Source organism: Tupaia chinensis, unplaced genomic scaffold, assembly GCF_000334495.1.
Source record: "Tupaia chinensis unplaced genomic scaffold, TupChi_1.0 Scaffold000113_1, whole genome shotgun sequence".
NCBI classification, from domain to species: Eukaryota; Metazoa; Chordata; class Mammalia; order Scandentia; family Tupaiidae; genus Tupaia; species Tupaia belangeri.
Window position 1 is genome coordinate 7381018 of NW_006159577.1, and position 6714 is coordinate 7387731.

The following is a 6714-nucleotide window of genomic DNA, read 5'->3' on the forward strand; positions in this document are numbered from 1 at the left end:
GCTCAGTGATGCTACTCAGAGTAAAGATCACTTTCATATGACAAGGTACTCAATATCTTTTATCAAACTAATGATCACTTAAAAGGCATTGTAGGACCAGCCAGAGACATGGTGGTTAAAATGGCTGGATCCCACATGGCTAACTGCTTAGTTCAAGTCCTAGACCTGGTATCTTGAAAAACCTGCTGAGTGCATGTGCATGGGAGCCCAAAATCCCAAGAGGAGAATGGAGAAGGGATTGTGGCATGGGCAACTATGAAGAGATATTTGGCTTGAGAATTTAAACTTATACAGTGCTAATTCAAGGGGCTAGCAGGACATAGTGATTAAGGAACTGGATTCCCACATGGTCAACCACAGTTCAAGTCCCAGATCTGGTGGCTTGAAAATCATTCTGGGCACATGTGTGTGTGTGATCCCAAAATCCCAGGAGGAGAATGGAGAAGAAGGGATCATGGCTATCCTTTATAGGGGGTGAATTCTTATTTTCCCTCTCACTATCTCTCTCTGGTGAGCACACGCACCCAATGGCAAAAACAAACAAACAAACAAACAAATAAATAAATAAATAGTTGGGACCAGCAGTTAGCATAATGGCTATGTCACTGGACTCCCACATAGTCAACCACGATTCGCGTCCCGGACCCGGTGGCTTAAAACTCATGCTGGGCGTGTGTGCATGCGTGCCCAAGATCCTGAGAGGAGAATGGAGGAGAAGGGATTGTGGCGTGGCCATCCCTCCTGGGGGGTGATTTCTCGCTTTCTGTCTCTCTGTCTCTCTCTGTCTGTCTGGCAAGGGCATGCGCCCTATAGCAAAAACCTCTCAAATAAATAAATAAATAAATAGTTAACTCAATAAACATTATGGACAACAGTATCTTGTTAGCTAATATATCCTAAGGTTCTGTAACAGTTGGTCTAACCTTACTCTTCAACAAGGTGTAACTGATTCACATTTCAGAGGTACATTAACCCAATTTGGACACCATGGAATGCCTGAAAATAATTATCTGGTACATTAAACAGTCTCTGCACCTACTTAAGTGAGCTTATTCGCATTCAGGATATCGTATTTCCTGTTTTTAGTACTGTAAAATGCCAGTCAGGTTTTCAAAGGACATTGTGAAAATAGAAGGCATTTTTAAAGGAAAAGACCAGGAATACTTCCCTTGAGGGTATTTTCAGTTCTTTTCCTCACTTTCCTTCCATCTTCTCCCTCTACTGCCTTTCTGAAACTGCTCTTCTAGGTGAGCTGTGACCTCCCAAACCTCAATTTGGACACTCCCCACCTGCTGAGTCCCTTAGCAGCATTTGAGAGAATGACCCCCACCTTGTTCATGGAAATTTACTGTTTTCTGCTGTCTTCCTACCGCTCTGCACTCCTTTTCTTCTTCACATTATTAATCCAGTTTCCCTGCTCTGCTTTCTAAAGGAAAAACTCCCACCACACCTCCCACCATGGCACTCCACCCTCCTCTGGGTTCTCTCCCTGTTTACTCCCTAGTTCTCTCTCCACACTCTCCTAGAAATCCAGTGACAGTGCTTCCTGAAGGCCTACCAGCCTTTAAATCAGATCTGTGCAAGCTCTGTGTGTTGCCTTCCCTCTAAACAGCATCTCGGGGCTCCCCAATGTCTGCTCCACCTTCCTATCAGGCTCCCAGCCAAGGACACCCAATAGCCACCTCGAAGCTCTCCCTTGAGATCCCTTTTCTAGAACATCATTCATAACTGTCCATCCCTTGCCATTCCCACCACTACTGCTTTGGTTCAGGCTGTTGTGGTCCCTAGCCTGGTCTACTTGTTTTTGATTTGTCTTCCTTCTTTCTCTCTAAGTCATTCGTGAATGAGCATTTACAATTAGAAGGTTGGCCACAAAGGTTAATCCACCACACACCCTTTGAATGCCCTCCACAGGTATTCATTATCTGCTGTATAAACTCTCTCCTCTTTCTCCCAGGATTTAAGAACCTCCAAAATGAAGACTTAATTTCTCAGTCTAATGAATACTATTCCTTTATTTTAAAAACCTGCGTAAGGGGACCAGTAGGTGGTGTAATGGTTATATTGCTGGATTTCCACATAGCCAACCACAGTTCAAGTCCCAACCCTGGTGGCTTAAAACCCATGCTGGGTACCTGTACGTGCATACCCAAAATCCCAAGAAAAGAATGGAGGAGAAGGGATTGCAGTGTAGCCATCCTCCCTAGGGGGCTGATTTCTCACTTTCTCTCTCTGTCTTTCTGGTACGGGCACACACCCTATAGCAAAAAGAGCTCTCAAAAGGAACTGCACAAGAATATACTATAGCATGGATGGTTTAGTTTCCTTTAACTTCTCTCCTTACATTGTTCCAGGGCTTTCTTTACATGCTGTCATTTATCTAGGCTAGTAACCACCACCAGCACCCTCATCTCTTGAAATCCCACACATCCTTCAAGGCTTAACACAAAGTGCTCTTATTCATTCAGCCTTCCCTGATCCTCCGTCTTGATATAAATGCTACTTCCCTTAGGTCCCATTTGCCATCATTTTTGAACAGTAAAGGGTTTTGTTTACTTATCTCTCAGCCCCTATTGCACAATTACCTCCTGAGAAGGGGAAGCTTGTCATGGTTTACTTTGTTCCCTGCATGCTTTGCGTGGGTTACAGCTTCAGTAAGAATTATTCAACTGAAGTAGGACTGATTCAGAAGGATTCTCTGGACTCATCTCAGTTGTTTTTATTCTTAGATTTTCATAAGAATGTGCCAAAAATGGAGAACAGCCTATTGAAAATTCTGTAAGCCATGCCTACCAAGAAGTTGAAGTAACATCTAGCTCCTATAATCTTTTTTTATTATTTTATTCACAATTTCATTTTAATTTGGCCAGAGATAGACAGAAAGAGGGAAAGTGAGAAAGCAAGCCTCCAGGTCTGGGACTCAAATTATGGACAGCCATGGTGAGAGTCCAACGCTTTAACCACCACACCACCTGCTGTCCCGGCTCCTATTTTTGATCTGCTTCCCCATCAGGGACTCATAATACACCCTTGCTCTTTGTCAATACTGAGAGTGGTATCTCTACCTCTTAACCCTGAGAGCTGGGCTTTGCTCTTAATTTTGTTAAAGCCTGTTTTTTGTTTTTGTTTTGTTTTATTGAGAGGTTTTCGCTATAGGGCGCGTGCATTCGCCAGACAGACAGAGAGAGACATAGAGACAGAAAGCAAGAAATCACCCCCTGGGAGGATGGTCACACCACAATCCCTTCTCCTCCATTCTCCTCTCAGGATCTTGGGCACGCACGCACACGCGTCCAGCATGAGTTTTAAGCCACCAGGTCCGGGATGTGAACCGCAGTCGACTACGTGGGAGTCCAGTGACATAGCCATTATGCTAACTGTTGGTCCCAAAGCCTATTTTTCTTGACCATATTAATCAGGCATTTATTTTCTTCTGCATTAAGCAGAATTGATCATTTACAATGTATCTTTCTCTGTATTTATGAATAATTTTGATTAACTTGCAAATATGTATTGTGTGTGTGAAAAAGAGAAAGAAAAATCTAAAAGAGTCAAAACTCTCTCAAAAGTTAGAAATTTTTAGAAGTTGTGACATGTTTCCTTTTTAGTAAGAAACCCCTTGTTTTTCAGATAAAAAAGAAAAATGTGATAAAATATTATGAGAATAAAGAAAAATGACAAAGACTTAAACTGTGTTTAATCATGGCTACACCTCTTTATCCCTATCTTCCTCCTTGTGGTCATGTACTCAAAAGAAAAAAGGGTGAAGTGGCAGAAGATAGCTGATTTATGTATTTATTTATTTATTTATTTATTTATTTATTGAGAGATTTTCACTAGCAGGGCACATGTGCTTGCTGGAAAGACAGAGGCAAAAAGTGAGAAATAACTCCCCAAGGAGGACATCCACACTGTAATCCCTTCTCTTCCATTCTCCTCTTGGGGTTCTGGGCATGCACACACATGCACCTAGCATGAATTTTAAGCTTCCAGGTCTGAGGACTCAAACCACAGTCAACTACATGAGAGTCCAGCAACATAACCATTTCTCCATTTTCTGGTCCTGAGAAGAGTTGAATTTAGGCCAAGCCCCAAAAGACTCAAGCAATTCATTTGTTATGGCCCAGTGTTAAGAAGTCCTTCCAAACATTAAAGCTACTCAGACCACAAGGAGAAGTGATAAGCACTAGAATTACTGGATGTAAATATACTTTTCTCATTAAATACATTTTAAACACCAAGGAAACCCATTTCTTTACTGAAGGACTTCTCAGAGCCTTTAAATGCCAGCATGCATTAGGAATTGCCAGGAGGTAGACATTGCATACAGCATTTTCTCAGATACATTTTATTCATCTCACAGAGCATCATAAGGACCAGAATTGTACATATACTCCTTGGGAAGTCCTGCACTTGTCATAGTCTTTGTAATGCCTCCCCGGGGAGTATTATCCAGGCTACTATGAGAGAGGTGACCAACAACACTCCTTCAGTCTTGGGTCATATCCAGACATCTGAAAGTGGTGCAAATGAAATATCTCAGTTCTATCCAAAAGGAGGGTAGACCCAGCCTGAGCAGTGTAATGTGTAGTAGACTGGACTGTAGTGCTGGAAGCCATGTGACTCCACACACAGGCAGGTATCCAAGACCCTGAGGAGCTGGAAGGTTGGGAAAGGAGACCATGATGTGACAAGACCCTACCAATGCTTTCTATCATTAAAAAGGAAAAAATTATATTACATTTAATCACATGTATCTTTACAGTGTTTAACATTTCTTTTTCCAGCACGATTACTATGCATATCAGTCCAGACAGAGACATTACTATCCACATTGTCAGCAGCAAATAGCTTTTCATTGTTTCAGATTTTTTAAATTCTCATTATTATTTTTAAATATTCCATCACTATACATCATTTGGCTTGTAAAGAAATTTACCTAACATGAAAGACTCAGACCAGGCCTGTTGAGAATACTATGCATGTTATCATCAACAGGTAATAAACCCATTTCTGTGTCCCACAAATGCTATGTCTCTCTATTTTTCCTCCTGCTTTCCTTCTCTATACGCTTCTCTTCCCCCCTCCCCCTGCCATTCCACACTTCCTTCAGTCTCCATAACTATTTTCACTGCTTTTATGCCCTCCAATATTTCAATCTTTACCATAGAGTACAGATAGTCAGTATATATTAAGTGGATATATACAATATCTTTCTTTCATAGCCTGGCTTGCTTCACTTAGAAATAAATCTTCCATACTCCACCACTTTCTATCAAATGCCAGGGTCTCATTTTTTATATCTGAATAGTATTCCATAGAGAATATGTGCCACACTTTTCAACATATTTATCTGTTTGTGGACATTTGGGTTGGCTCCATGTCTTAGCAATCATGAATAATGCCACAGTAAACATTGATGTGCAAGCACTTTTCCTACTGAGCATTCTCAAGTCCTTTGGGTAGATATCCGGGAGGGGGATTGCTGGATCAAATGGTAGTTCTATTTGTAGATCTTTGAGGAAGCTCCATATTGTTTTCTGTAGCAGTTGGACCAATTTACACTCCCATCAACAGTGTAGGAGAGTTCCCCTTTCACCACAACCCCACCAACACTTACCACATTTTGTATTTTTAATCTTCACCATTTTGACAGGGATTAGGTAATATCTCATTGTGGTTTAATCTGCATCTCCCTTATGAAGAGGGATGTTGAGCAGTCCCTAACATGCTTTTTGGTTGTTCATATGTCTTCCTTAGATTTTTGTTCAGCTCATTTTCCCATCTTTTAATTAGGTTAATCTTTTTTTTTCTTTTCAGGTAACCAGCAGTGTTCCCTGTGTATTCTGGTTATCAGTCCCTTATCTGAGGCATAGTTTACAAAAATATTCTTCCATTCTGAGAGGTTTTTTTAAAAAATTTTTGCTATAGTGCACAAAAGAAACACTGACAGGAAAGGGATAGAAAGAGAGAAAAAGAAGAAAAGTGAGAAAGCTCTCCCCAGGAGAGATGGCCACACAGAAATCCCTTCTCCTCTATTATCCTCTCAGGATTTGGTCACACATCCACATGTGCCCAGCATGTTTTTGAATTTACCAAACCTGAAACCACATAGGTGGTCATGTGGGATCCAATTGCCTTAATCACCATGCCAACGGCTGGCTTGATAAGAAAAAAAGTTAAAGAAGATGGAGAGGGCAGATGGTGGCACAATGGTAAAACATGACACTCTGTGGGGCAATCCCATATGAAGATTACTAGTTCAAGTCCAGAGACCCCTCTAAGTACACCAGGCACACACTTGTCCATGATCTAAGGCTGGCTGAAAGTTGGGGGTGGATCATGGCATCAAGACACTGATGGGGATGTGGTCACTCCCTCCTTTCCCCTCTCTCCTTTTCTCTCTCACTCACGGAAGAAACAAATAAATATACTTCAAATAATTATTTAATTTATTTAAAAAGATGGCACAGAGGGGCCAGCAGTTGGTATAATGGCTATGTTGCTGGACTCCCAGGTAGTCGACCATGATTCGAGTTCTGGACCCAGTGGCTTAAACTCACACCGGGCGCATGTGTGCCCAAGATCCCAAGAGGAGAATGGAGGAGAAGGGATTGTGGCACAGCCATCCCCACTGGGGGTGATTTCTTGCTTTCTGTCTCTCTGTCTCTCTCCGTCTTTCTGGCGAGCACACACACCCTATAGCAAAAACCT